The sequence below is a fragment of the Staurois parvus genome, unplaced genomic scaffold (assembly GCF_062004578.1).
Source record: "Staurois parvus isolate SC_StPar_1 unplaced genomic scaffold, SC_StPar_1.0 ptg000164l, whole genome shotgun sequence".
NCBI lineage: Eukaryota > Metazoa > Chordata > Amphibia > Anura > Ranidae > Staurois > Staurois parvus.
This window is the reverse complement of record NW_028317960.1, coordinates 886,437-901,588: the sequence shown is the minus strand read 5'-3', so window position 1 is coordinate 901,588 and position 15,152 is coordinate 886,437. Positions and strand designations below refer to the sequence as shown.

The window sequence follows — 15,152 nt, the reverse complement described above, 5'->3', positions numbered from 1 at the left end:
GCAAAACAGGTAGGGGGCGCGCGCGAGTCACACGCCTGCCCTACCTGTCCCGCGGGTGTCAGCAGCAAGTCTCAGCCGCCGGGTTGCGGCCGGTCATTACCGTCCATTTCCCCGCGTTTAGCGGTAATCGCTGACAGAGAGCAGGGCTGCATTGTTTACACACAGCCCTGCTATCTGTCAGTTGCCTGTCAGCTCCTGAGAAGCTGAAGAGGGAGAGAAGAGTTTCTCTCTCCCGATCAGCTTGCCCCCATCCAGCACACATCCCCGCCCCCTAGTAAAACACTCCCCTCACACAGTTAACCCTAAAAAATGTTAACCCCTTCCTCCCCAGTGCCATTAGTACAGTGTCAGTGGGTCAGTCCCCCCCCAGTGTCAAAATGTCCGCCGCAGTCCTGCCATAAGTCGCTGATCGCCGCCATATGTCGCTGATCACCGCCATATGTCGCTGATCGCCGCCATTATTAGTATAAAAAAAATTTAAAATCCCAGTATCTTTCCCGCCATTTGTAGACGCTATAAATTTCATGTGAACCAATTAATTTACACGTATGGGGATTTTTCTTAGCAAAGACATGTCGCAGAATGCATTTTGGATGAAATTTGTGACAAAATTAGATTTTAAAATTTTTTTTACTGGACATGTTTTATAGCAAAAAGTCCAAAATATTGTTTTTTTCCTCAAAATTGTCAGCCTTTTTTTTTATAGCACAAAAAATTTAAAACGCACAGGCGATCAAATACCACCGAAAGAAAGCTCAATTTGTGGGAAAAAAAGGATGTAAATTTAATTTGGGTGCAGTGTTGCATGACCGCGCAATTGTCAGTTAAAGTAATGCAGCGCCGTAACACAAACCTCTTCTGTAACCGTTTCCTGACCACCCTACAGCAGAAATACTGCTACAGGGCGGCATGAGTGCGCAAAATCACATATATATATATATATATATACACACGTGATTTGCGCTCCCGTGGTTTTCACACCCCTCCCAGATAGCATCAGTTTGCCCGTCAGTACACCAGTCATCACATTTAACCCCTTGATTGCCAGGAGCACACCCATGTACAATAAACCTCAATTGCTAGTATAGTGTCTGAACGGGTCAATATCTCTGATCAGATCAGCACTATACCAGCGTTCACATTAGTATAGCGTCCCTAAAGATGCAGTGTTAGCGGGATCAGACCTGGCACCTGCCAACACCTGCGTTTAGCCCCTATGCTTACCCCCCCCCTTCTCCCCCAGCAAGTGCAGTGTCACTGTCACTTGATACATTACACACAAAACCGCAGTGTTGGCAGAATCAGGCCTGATCTCTGTTAGCACTTGCCGGTAAATGTTGATGACGCTCATATGCAGCAGAGTGCCAGTACTAGTGCCACGCTACCTTTTGGTGAACTGGCGAGTACCAGCGGTCTAGTACATCCTGGTCTTTCACATACCTCCTTGATTTTTGAAGCTGTTTTTCACGGAATATCTATATGCGTTGATTGTGGATCAAAGCAGTTTATATGCACAACAATTTATTACCACCAACCCAAATTCAAACCTTGCCAGACCATTCGCATGGAAACTCATTACAGTTTTCAAATTTACATTTTTTTTGGGCCTAACCCTCAACATGGGCATTACTAAAAGAAATGAATTGCGGTTGTATTGGTCCGCAGACCCGATTCATCATATGCCCGTGTTCTCTGCTGCCATGGCCAGGCATAGATATGAGAGTATAATGTGTTTTATGCATTTCAACAACAATACACTCTGTCATCCTCGGGGTGACCCTGAATTTGACTGGCTCCACAAAATTCAGCCCCCTCGTAAATCACCTTAACCTAAAATTTGCAGATGTCTATACTCCCCATAAAAACATCTGCGTTGAGGAGTCCCTCATTCATTTTTCTGGCCACCTTGCATTCAAACAATTTCTCCCCAGCAAGCGTGCCAGATATGGGGTCAAGATGTAGAAGACCTGTGAGAGGACAGCAGGCTATACATATAAGTTTTGGATTTACGAGGGAAAAGATAGTCACGTGGAGCCCCCCGGATGCCCAGACTACATGGGGAGCAGTGGCATGATAGTTTGGGACTTGGTGTCATCCTGTTTCCATATGGGGTACCACTTATACATGGACAATTTTTATTCAAGCGTGCCACTATTTAGACATTTATTCAATCTTGGAACTGGCGCTTGTGGCACCGTGTGACCTAATGGGTGCCACCATTAGAAGTGGGTGGATGCAGGGCGGTATATTCTAATGGTGGGCATACCACACACTTTTTCTGGCAGAGATTTCTTCTCATTTTTTCATTCAGTCCACAGGCTGCATACAAAAAAAAAAGAACATAACATATATACCCAACAAGGACCAGCGACGTACTGGTACATCACTGGATTTGAATGGTTATACCAGGATGATGCCTACAGCTGCAGGCATCATCCTGGTGTTGTTTTTTTCAGCCGGTGATCAGCTTTATGTAAAAGCAATCCTAGTGGCTAATTAGCTGGAAGATTGCTTTTACAAGCAGTGGGAGATGATGTCCCCCCTCCCCCACTGCCTTCCACGGCCTTCACGGGTAGTCCCGTGCCATCAGGGGAACCTGAGAATGCAGCCGGTGTTTCTGCCAGCTGACCATAGAGCTGATTGGAGACAGGGGCGGACTGACAACTCATGGGGCCCCCGGGCAATAGGGGATCATGGGGCCCCTGTATCCTCGCACACACCCAAAAAAGCCTATGAAAAAGCCAATGAAAGGTACTAGGGAAATCTCATGGGGCCCCCTACTGACCCTGGGCCCTCGGGCAGTGCCTGAGTGCTCGAATGGTCAGGCCGCCCCTGTTGGAGACCAGAATGGTGCCAATCATCTCTATAGTCTAAGAATTAGGAAGCTACAAGCATTTCATCTCTTCAGTTTCTCAGGATATAAACAGCGCCATTTGTAAATTGGGAAAGCATCTGATCACTGATCTTCGTTTGATTAGATAATGTAAGGGCAGAGGAGATATCTAGAGTCTGATAGACCCCAGATTTCTCAAAAATCTAAAATGGTGGCTTTTAAAGCGCTGCCTATGGATATTAAAAATGTTTGCAGTTTGTCGCCATTGCACGGGGCATGCACAGTTTTTTTTGTTTTTTTTTTTAAAGAAACTTTATTTGGTTTTATTGTATACACACAGTAACCAACGGTAAAATTATGCAGTAATCATAGCTTGGCAACATGTCGAAGCCGGTGAAAGAATCAAGAACAATAATTGTACATGAAAACAAATTGTCAAAACCCCAAGAGAAACAAAGAGGCATCAGAGAAATTTAGTAAGGAGAAAGTTACTTATAGGAAGGAGACATCGTCTGATGTAACAGGTTACAGGGGCTTAAAAATAGAGTCTACAATGGTTTAGAAAAGTACATGTATATGTATATGTATAAATCTTTATCTGTATAATTAATCTATAGATGCGCAAATGTATACCATGTTGACCATTTGTCAAATGACCAAGAGGAAGGTCATCGTGTATATGGGTAAGAAGTAAATGCAAAATGAGAGCAGAAGGTAGAGATAGAGCAGTGAAGAAAGGAGAACAAGGAGCTGCAAGAACCAGCCCAGAAAAGAGTATACGGACAGAAAAGAAAAGAAGGAGAAAAAGGAGGGCAAGGAATTTTGTTACTGAAGATCAGAGATCAGAAGTCAGAGGTCTGAGATCAGAAGACCAAGAGGACGGGCCAGAATATAGAGATTAGGACACTAAAATAATAGGGTGTTAGAATAGTAGGCTACTATGATGATATAATATAATAAGAAGCAGCTCAACATTACATGTGAAAGTGTGCTATTACGGGGACTCTTCACTGAGGGTCCACAGCGAAGCGAGATTATGAAGGACAGCGAGAATAAGAAAGCAGAAGCCAAGGCGTAAAAAGGGCAGATAGTCAAAGTAGGTGAGTATAGGTTCTTGAAGACTCAGAGAAGGTAATTTAGCAGTCATTTGCCCCCTAAGACAACTAAAGCACGTGCATCTGGAATCGCCTAGAGGCTAAGTTAGGGCTAGGTTAGAAGTCCTTGGGAGGGAAGCTGGGTCTCCGAAGTAGGAAATGTTCTTGAAACATATTGACCCCATTTGCGGAGGAACTTTTCCTCTCCTGATGTAGATGGAGAGATATGGATGTTGAGCCGATCCAAGCGAAGTAAGAAGTTGAGTTCCAATTTGACATCTGAGATAGTTGGCGGGCCGTTGGAAACCCATTTTTTTAGAATAGATCTTCTTGCAGCCATCAGACAGGTGGACAGCCACGGTTTGGCGGCTCTGAGCCTAGCAATGTGCTGGTATGTAGCAGCAGACACGGAAGCATCCAAGTTGCCGAAAAGAAGCAGCAGTGGGTCTCTAGGTAACGGGAGAGTAGTGATGAAAAGCATGAAGTTCAAGAGTTGGTTCCAAAAGGTAGAGATCGATGGGCAATTCCAGAACTTGTGGTGAAGTGTCGGCTTACATAGACCACAGAGCGGACACGTAGAGATCGATGAGTCTGAACGTGAGTACAGACAGGGCATATAAGCGTGATGCATAATTTTAAACTGTTGCTCCCGCCAAAATTCGTTTGTGTTAAATGCACAGGTCATGTTAAAACCTGCGAGTATTTGTTCCGCAGTGAAGGCATTGTCAAAGTCTCGGATCCACGATTTGATGGATGTGGAGGATTCCAGCGGTGTTGCATAATGCATAGACAATTGACTATATATATCGGATATGTTATATTTCTGATTCCTAACAAGGACCTCTATCACCGTCGTGCAGAAACGAGTAAGTTTATTTTGAGCTATGGATTGCACAAAATTCCTGATTTGTAAAATGTACAAAAAATGATGAGAAGGCAACTCAAATGAGCTAAGGATTTGTTGGAACGGAAGGGGAGATCCTGATGCACAGTCATATAATTGGCTAACAAGTCTAAGTCCCTGGTTGTACCATAAATCGTAAGCTGCATGTTGTTGAGAGACAGAGAAAGAAGGATTGTGATGAATGGGAAGAAAACGAGATATCCAGGGAGAAACTCCTAGTCTACGTCTGACCTCCCTCCACGTGAACAGTGTGTCCCGTATGAGTGGATTATGTTTAAGATGCTCCGGGAGTGAGTTAAAGTTGGAGTGTAGAAGGGCTGACAGATCGAACGGGCTCACCATGGCTGACTCAAGTTGGTAATTGGAGAACACGGACGCTCGGGAGAGCCAATCTATACACACCCGTAAAATGCAGGATAAATTATAAAGCCTAATATTGGGGAGGCCCAGACCGCCCTCACATCTAGGGAGAAACAACTTATGTATGGCTATGCGCGAGCGACGCCCCCTCCATAGGAAACTAGAGATCGCCTTGTTTAACTTGACTATATCCGTATGTTTGAGCAGGAGTGGGATAGTTTGAAGAGGGTATAAAAGCTTCGGAAAAGTCGTCATCTTGAAGAGATGGGCTCTGCCCATGAGTGATAACGGCAGGTCTTTCCACATTTCCAATTCTCCTAAAATTTTTTGGATCACTGGCGAATAATTCAGAGAATAAAGGGACGAGGCTAATTTTCCAATTTTAATACCCAGATAAGTAATATGGTTAGTATTAATTTTAAATAGAGAGTTGCAGGCCCAATCAGGAAGCCGAGCATGATATAGGGGAAGAACCTCACTTTTCGCAAAATTTATACGGAGACCCGAGCAGCACCGAAATTCTGCGAAAACTGTCTGAATATAAGGTAAATCTAGAGTTGGGTTGGAGGTGAATATTAATATATCGTCAGCAAATAAGGCTATGCGGAGATCTTGTTGACCAATTTGAATACCATGGAGGCGTGAGTGAAATAACAGGAAACGGGCTAAAGGTTCTAGTGCAAGATTGAAAAGCAGGGGGGATAATGGACACCCTTGCCTTGTTCCCTTATAGAGTAGAATAGGGTTGGATATTTTTCCCGCTGCTACTATCTGGGCCATTGGGGCAACATACATAGCCTGAATCAATTGTGTAAATGGACCGGAAAAGCCAAATTTAGCAAGGACTAGTTTGAGCCATTGAAAACTGACATTATCAAAGGCTTTTTCAGCGTCAAGAGAGACAATTGCTAGATCCTGTAGTGGGTTGATTTTAGCCTGATGCAAAACTGAAAGCACTTTGCGGATATTTGACGTGGCCGATCGTCCCTTTATAAAACCCGCTTGAGAGGGGTGAATAAGCGAGGGTAAAATAATGGCCAAGCGGTTAGCTATAATTTTAGAAAGGATCTTTGCATCTAGATTAAGGAGGGAAATGGGACGATAAGATCCAGGATCCGAAGGGTCTTTGCCTTTTTTTGCTATTAATTTAATATGGGCTTGTGAAGCCGATGGGAGATAAAGCCCACTCTCCAGGATGGACTGATAAACCAGCTGTAGAGTAGGAGAGAGGGTTTTATCCATGAGTTTAAAGAATTCAGAGGTGTACCCATCTGGACCTGGAGCTTTACCATTGGCTAAAGATCTAATAGCTAGACATATATCCGCTTGTGATATAGGGGCATTTAGAGATTGCAGCGCTATTGGATCTATTTGAGGTAGATTTACTCTGTCTAGAAAGGATTGTGCTTGTTCCTGGTCAATAGGATCCGGCCCATATAGCTTTGCATAAAAGCTTTCCAAAATAGATATGATCTCTTCCGGAGATTGTTTAAGTGCTCCCTGAGAGTCTTTAAGAGAGGTGAATTGTGTGGGGGTGAAAGGCTTCCTACACAGGCGCGCCAATAATTTGCCTGGTTTATTACCATACCTATGATATTGTAAGTCAAGATGTGAATGGTATAATGTTTCCTGAGCTGCCGCCCATGTGTCAAACTGGTTTTTAGCATCCACCCAAGCTTTCCTGTGTTCCTGCGTATTGGACTCTGCCATATCACTCTGTGTCTGTCTAAGAAGGTTACTAGCCTCAGTAAAGTTATGCAGAATTCTTTTTTTATAAGCGGACGTAAAGGCAATGATTTTACCACGTAATACTGCCTTCCCCGCATCCCAAAACAAATTTGGGTTGGAAACGTGGGCCGCATTAGTAATTTGGAAGTCTGACCATGTGTCTTTTAATTGCTGGGCGAGTTCCTGATTGTTCGCCAGAAACGAAGGAAAGCGCCATATCCTAGGATGTGGCGTAGGGTCTAGAAAATTTATAGTAACAGAAATCGGTGAGTGATCCGATATGGCTATGTCATGTACAGTCGAAGATACCACATGATGCAGTAGTACGGGGTTACAGAAAATGTAATCGATTCTAGATAAAGAATGATGAACAGGGGAATAAAAAGTGTAGTCTTTGCCGTCCGGATGTGCTAAGCGCCATATATCTGTAATTTGCATTGCTTCAACGAAGCTACATAGTAAAGTAGGTGTTGGACGGGAAATCTGAGAGGAGCGAAGTCCACGTTCAACACTCTGTGATTTATCCTCCTGCTCTTGCATAACGGAGTTAAAGTCCCCTCCCAGGACGAGAGGCTTGTGAATATAGGCCGCCAGCCGCGTCGAGAGGGCTTGAAAAACCTGTCTCGTCGGGGAGTTGGGTGCGTAAAAGTTGGAGAGAACCAGCTCCTGGGATCCAAGTTTAATATGTACTGCTATAAAACGACCCTCAGTGTCAGCGTCCATGGAAATTAATTCAGGATTAAGCCGTTTGTGTATAAGAATAAGTACCCCAGCTTTATTGTTTAAGGAGGAGGAGCCAAAGATCTGGCCTACCCAGAGTTTACGCATACGGGCAAAATCCGATTGGGTAAGATGGGTTTCTTGGAGCAAAGCTATATCCGCGCGTAAACGCCGCAAGTGTCTTAGTATCGCCATGCGTTTGTGAGGAGATCTGAGGCCCTTAACATTCCATGAAAATATACGTGTCATTTTAACTGTTGTAATATATATAGTGAAAGGATAAGAATCTTACCAATTAGAAAAGGAGGAACGGGTGGCGTTGCTATGTAGGGCAAATGGAGGTGGTTGGAATCTGGTCTCAGAGGACAAAGGAGCTCTCCCAAGAAGTAGAGATAAGAACGAAGAGAAGAGAAGACAGAGAGAGAGGCAAGGGCCCTATTTGAGCCCAACAAAAAATCAAAACATACAATATACCAGAGCAGTAAACAGGACTTCACGTCATTCCGCATGCTGTTTCCACCAATACCAGCGTAACCGGGAATGGCAGGGGAGGGACCTGCCCCAGGGACCATTGCCGATTTGTTGAGGCGAGGAAGGGCGCCCCGCAAACTTATTCCCAACAACGGCTCCAGCATCCCGCCATCCACAGCAACGCTGAATATGGAATCAGGCACATGCAGGAGTAAGGGAGTAGTAAAATCAGGCCTGTAGGTAAATTAAACAGTAACAATGTAACGGGTGATTACGAGGAAACACCTCAACATCAGAAATTACAAAAAATAAACTCGTGCTGAACAATCAATAGATTCATACATTGGAGTGTGATAAGATATCAGTAAATAACAAGAGGAATCTTTCCAAGATGAAAATGAAAAGAAAAAACAAAAAAACAAAAAAATGGAAGAAACACATCCAATTGAGCCAATCGGATCAGGAGTAAGGCTGGAAGAAGTTGTGAAGAGACCGATGGTTCCTCAGACCTTCAAGGCGGGCGAGATTTGGAGGACGCTAGATTAGTGCGTTGACGTTTGGGGGGGTCTTTGCGAGGGCTGCGTTGGTCTCTAGGACCACTATTCCTACCCGCGGGATCCCCGTCCCTTAGGTGGTCTTGTAAATATTGGTGGGCTTCTTCAGGATGAACAAAAGATTTAGAATCCCCCGATGGTGCAGTAAAACGTAACGTGGCCGGATATGCAAGTGTGAACTTTATTCCTTTCTGGTAAAGAGTAGCACAGACTTGCTGGAATGCTTTCCGTTTACGTGATACTTCCTGTGAGTAGTCCGCAAATAATAGCAATTTGTGACCCTCAATTTGCAGAGAACGGGAGTTACGGAAAGAGGTGAGGATCGCTACGCGGTCAGCATAATTAAGATAGCGGACAATCACAGAGCGTGGCGCACGACGCTCGTTAGATGGGGGGCCCAGGCGATGAGCTCTCTCCACCTGGCAAGAAGAAGATAGGCCCAAAGCTGCAGGGATCCACGCTGAGCAGAGATCAGGGAGAGAACCTGTATTAAAAGATTCCGGAAGACCCACAATGCGTAAGTTATTCCTACGTGATCGATTTTCCAGATCATCGATTTTATCCAATATACTTTGCTGTACACGATTGGATTGTGAAGTGACCGCTTGCATTGAATGAAATTCATCTTCTAAATCTGATATGCGCTGCTCAGCCTCAGATAAACGTTTAGAATGGTCGCCTAAATCTTTCCTTAGCTGTTCAATGCCCATTGTGACAGCTCTATCTACAGCCTGTGTTATGTTTGGGAGCAGGATAGAGGACACTGCCTGAGCTATTTGCACATACTGCTCAGGAGTGTTATCAGTTGCAGAAGTGAGTGGGCAGGCAGTGTGGATGGTGAGGAGAGGCTCTGTCCTACCTGCTCCCTCGGTGTTATTCCGTTCTGTGCCTGTGTCCATGCTGTGACAGGCATCGTCGGCCATCTTGGCTGCAGAGGGGGGAGAGCCGCATCCCTCCGCCCTGGCCGCCGACTCATGGCCGGACTGCGCCGGCAGAAGGTACCGCTCCATGCTGGGGCCGCTGCAGGAAGGTAAGGGGCACCCCAGGACTGTATAGCGGGGGTCCCCGAGGCAGTAGGCAGGCTTTGTAGAGCCGGGATCCCGGGAGCCGCGGGTCCCGCGAATTACAGCATCCGGCGCCGGAACCGGAAGTAGCCACAGTTTTAAAGCATGTCAGGTTTGGTATCTATTTACTTGGCATACCATTATCTTTTATATCTTACCAAAAAATTGGCCAATATATTGTTTTTTTGTGCATTAAAAGTAAAAAAAGTGTATTTTTTTTTAAAAATTGCTTTTGAAAAAGGAAGGTTAGGAGGGACTGCACAGTAATATTTTTTTTTTTTAAAGTGGGTGGGGTTCCCCCTAAAAGCCATACCATGTCCTTTAGGCCTGGTAGAACGTTTAAGGGAACCCACTCCAAAAAATGGGGGAAAATAGAGTGGGAATCCCCCACTTGACCTTACCATACCCTTGATCTGAGCACAGGCCTGACATGGCAGAAAAGGGTGGGAAATAGGCGTGGCTAGTGGTGACATCACATCTGACATCACTGCTAGCTCCTCCCAATTGTTTACATCTGACTGGCAACTGTCAGACCTGTCATATTGCTGTGAGTGCTCGGTGGGTGCAGACGGGTCGGTGAGAGTCGTTTTTTTTTTTTTCTATTTCAGCGAGTTGGTGTAATTGGGATAACACAGGACACCGTGATCGATGATGGATTACAATGATGGAATCATTCTTTTTTTTTAATACTTTTCAAAAACTGTTTTATTATTTTTTCAATTAACTGCTTCAGCCCCAGCCACTGCATAAAAACGGTTGCAGGGCGGCACGGCTGGGCAAAACCATGTTTTAAAACGTGGTTTTGCAAAACAGGTAGGGGGCGCGCGCGAGTCACACGCCTGCCCTACCTGTCCCGCGGGTGTCAGCAGCAAGTCTCAGCCGCCGGGTTGCGGCCGGTCATTACCGTCCATTTCCCCGCGTTTAGCGGTAATCGCTGACAGAGAGCAGGGCTGCATTGTTTACACACAGCCCTGCTATCTGTCAGTTGCCTGTCAGCTCCTGAGAAGCTGAAGAGGGAGAGAAGAGTTTCTCTCTCCCGATCAGCTTGCCCCCATCCAGCACACATCCCCGCCCCCTAGTAAAACACTCCCCTCACACAGTTAACCCTAAAAAATGTTAACCCCTTCCTCCCCAGTGCCATTAGTACAGTGTCAGTGGGTCAGTCCCCCCCCAGTGTCAAAATGTCCGCCGCAGTCCTGCCATAAGTCGCTGATCGCCGCCATATGTCGCTGATCACCGCCATATGTCGCTGATCGCCGCCATTATTAGTATAAAAAAAATTTAAAATCCCAGTATCTTTCCCGCCATTTGTAGACGCTATAAATTTCATGTGAACCAATTAATTTACACGTATGGGGATTTTTCTTAGCAAAGACATGTCGCAGAATGCATTTTGGATGAAATTTGTGACAAAATTAGATTTTAAAATTTTTTTTACTGGACATGTTTTATAGCAAAAAGTCCAAAATATTGTTTTTTTCCTCAAAATTGTCAGCCTTTTTTTTTATAGCACAAAAAATTTAAAACGCACAGGCGATCAAATACCACCGAAAGAAAGCTCAATTTGTGGGAAAAAAAGGATGTAAATTTAATTTGGGTGCAGTGTTGCATGACCGCGCAATTGTCAGTTAAAGTAATGCAGCGCCGTAACACAAACCTCTTCTGTAACCGCTTCCTGACCACCCTACAGCAGAAATACTGCTACAGGGCGGCATGAGTGCGCAAAATCACATATATATATATATATATATACACACGTGATTTGCGCTCCCGTGGTTTTCACACCCCTCCCAGATAGCATCAGTTTGCCCGTCAGTACACCAGTCATCACATTTAACCCCTTGATTGCCAGGAGCACACCCATGTACAATAAACCTCAATTGCTAGTATAGTGTCTGAACGGGTCAATATCTCTGATCAGATCAGCACTATACCAGCGTTCACATTAGTATAGCGTCCCTAAAGATGCAGTGTTAGCGGGATCAGACCTGGCACCTGCCAACACCTGCGTTTAGCCCCTATGCTTACCCCCCCCCTTCTCCCCCAGCAAATGCAGTGTCACTGTCACTTGATACATTGCACACAAAACCGCAGTGTTGGCAGAATCAGGCCTGATCTCTGTTAGCACTTGCCGGTAAATGTTGATGACGCTCATATGCAGCAGAGTGCCAGTACTAGTGCCACGCTACCTTTTGGTGAACTGGCGAGTACCAGCGGTCTAGTACATCCTGGTCTTTCACATACCTCCTTGATTTTTGAAGCTGTTTTTCACGGAATATCTATATGCGTTGATTGTGGATCAAAGCAGTTTATATGCACAACAATTTATTACCACCAACCCAAATTCAAACCTTGCCAGACCATTCGCATGGAAACTCATTACAGTTTTCAAATTTACATTTTTTTTGGGCCTAACCCTCAACATGGGCATTACTAAAAGAAATGAATTGCGGTTGTATTGGTCCGCAGACCCGATTCATCATATGCCCGTGTTCTCTGCTGCCATGGCCAGGCATAGATATGAGAGTATAATGTGTTTTATGCATTTCAACAACAATACACTCTGTCATCCTCGGGGTGACCCTGAATTTGACCGGCTCCACAAAATTCAGCCCCCTCGTAAATCACCTTAACCTAAAATTTGCAGATGTCTATACTCCCCATAAAAACATCTGCGTTGAGGAGTCCCTCATTCATTTTTCTGGCCACCTTGCATTCAAACAATTTCTCCCCAGCAAGCGTGCCAGATATGGGGTCAAGATGTAGAAGACCTGTGAGAGGACAGCAGGCTATACATATAAGTTTTGGATTTACGAGGGAAAAGATAGTCACGTGGAGCCTCCCGGATGCCCAGACTACATGGGGAGCAGTGGCATGATAGTTTGGGACTTGGTGTCATCCTGTTTCCATATGGGGTACCACTTATACATGGACAATTTTTATTCAAGCGTGCCACTATTTAGACATTTATTCAATCTTGGAACTGGCGCTTGTGGCACCGTGTGACCTAATGGGTGCCACCATTAGAAGTGGGTGGATGCAGGGCGGTATATTCTAATGGTGGGCATACCACACACTTTTTCTGGCAGAGATTTCTTCTCATTTTTTCATTCAGTCCACAGGCTGCATACAAAAAAAAAAGAACATAACATATATACCCAACAAGGACCAGCGACGTACTGGTACATCACTGGATTTGAATGGTTATACCAGGATGATGCCTACAGCTGCAGGCATCATCCTGGTGTTGTTTTTTTCAGCCGGTGATCAGCTTTATGTAAAAGCAATCCTAGTGGCTAATTAGCTGGAAGATTGCTTTTACAAGCAGTGGGAGATGATGTCCCCCCTCCCCCACTGCCTTCCACGGCCTTCACGGGTAGTCCCGTGCCATCAGGGGAACCTGAGAATGCAGCCGGTGTTTCTGCCAGCTGACCATAGAGCTGATTGGAGACAGGGGCGGACTGACAACTCATGGGGCCCCCGGGCAATAGGGGATCATGGGGCCCCTGTATCCTCGCACACACCCAAAAAAGCCTATGAAAAAGCCAATGAAAGGTACTAGGGAAATCTCATGGGGCCCCCTACTGACCCTGGGCCCTCGGGCAGTGCCTGAGTGCTCGAATGGTCAGGCCGCCCCTGTTGGAGACCAGAATGGTGCCAATCATCTCTATAGTCTAAGAATTAGGAAGCTACAAGCATTTCATCTCTTCAGTTTCTCAGGATATAAACAGCGCCATTTGTAAATTGGGAAAGCATCTGATCACTGATCTTCGTTTGATTAGATAATGTAAGGGCAGAGGAGATATCTAGAGTCTGATAGACCCCAGATTTCTCAAAAATCTAAAATGGTGGCTTTTAAAGGCTTTTAAAGCGCTGCCTATGGATATTAAAAATGTTTGCAGTTTGTCGCCATTGCATGGGGCATGCACAGTTTTTTTTTTTTTTTTTTTTAAAGAAACTTTATTTGGTTTTATTGTATACACACAGTAACCAACGGTAAAATTATGCAGTAATCATAGCTTGGCAACATGTCGAAGCCGGTGAAAGAATCAAGAACAATAATTGTACATGAAAACAAATTGTCAAAACCCCAAGAGAAACAAAGAGGCATCAGAGAAATTTAGTAAGGAGAAAGTTACTTATAGGAAGGAGACATCGTCTGATGTAACAGGTTACAGGGGCTTAAAAATAGAGTCTACAAGGGTTTAGAAAAGTACATGTATATGTATATGTATAAATCTTTATCTGTATAATTAATCTATAGATGCGCAAATGTATACCATGTTGACCATTTGTCAAATGACCAAGAGGAAGGTCATCGTGTATATGGGTAAGAAGTAAATGCAAAATGAGAGCAGAAGGTAGAGATAGAGCAGTGAAGAAAGGAGAACAAGGAGCTGCAAGAACCAGCCCAGAAAAGAGTATACGGACAGAAAAGAAAAGAAGGAGAAAAAGGAGGGCAAGGAATTTTGTTACTGAAGATCAGAGATCAGAAGTCAGAGGTCTGAGATCAGAAGACCAAGAGGACGGGCCAGAATATAGAGATTAGGACACTAAAATAATAGGGTGTTAGAATAGTAGGCTACTATGATGATATAATATAATAAGAAGCAGCTCAACATTACATGTGAAAGTGTGCTATTACAGGGACTCTTCACTGAGGGTCCACAGCGAAGCGAGATTATGAAGGACAGCGAGAATAAGAAAGCAGAAGCCAAGGCGTAAAAAGGGCAGATAGTCAAAGTAGGTGAGTATAGGTTCTTGAAGACTCAGAGATCCTGATGCACAGTCATATAATTGGCTAACAAGTCTAAGTCCCTGGTTGTACCATAAATCGTAAGCTGCATGTTGTTGAGAGACAGAGAAAGAAGGATTGTGATGAATGGGAAGAAAACGAGATATCCAGGGAGAAACTCCTAGTCTACGTCTGACCTCCCTCCACGTGAACAGTGTGTCCCGTATGAGTGGATTATGTTTAAGATGCTCCGGGAGTGAGTTAAAGTTGGAGTGTAGAAGGGCTGACAGATCGAACGGGCTCACCATGGCTGACTCAAGTTGGTAATTGGAGAACACGGACGCTCGGGAGAGCCAATCTATACACACCCGTATAATGCAGGATAAATTATAAAGCCTAATATTGGGGAGGCCCAGACCGCCCTCACATCTAGGGAGAAACAACTTATGTATGGCTATGCGCGAGCGACGCCCCCTCCATAGGAAACTAGAGATCGCCTTGTTTAACTTGACTATATCCGTATGTTTGAGCAGGAGTGGGATAGTTTGAAGAGGGTATAAAAGCTTCGGAAAAGTCGTCATCTTGAAGAGATGGGCTCTGCCCATGAGTGATAACGGCAGGTCTTTCCACATTTCCAATTCTCCTAAAATTTTTTGGATCACTGGCGAATAATTCAGAGAATAAAGGGA

General features: G+C 44.7%; 1 protein-coding gene across 1 annotated transcript in view; it reads left to right on the top strand.

Annotated features, from left to right (window-relative positions):
* Positions 1 to 15,152, top strand: part of LOC149462960 (NACHT, LRR and PYD domains-containing protein 6-like) — a 580,167-nt gene that overhangs the window by 306,075 nt on the left and 258,940 nt on the right. The gene's annotated exons all lie outside the window — the stretch shown is intronic.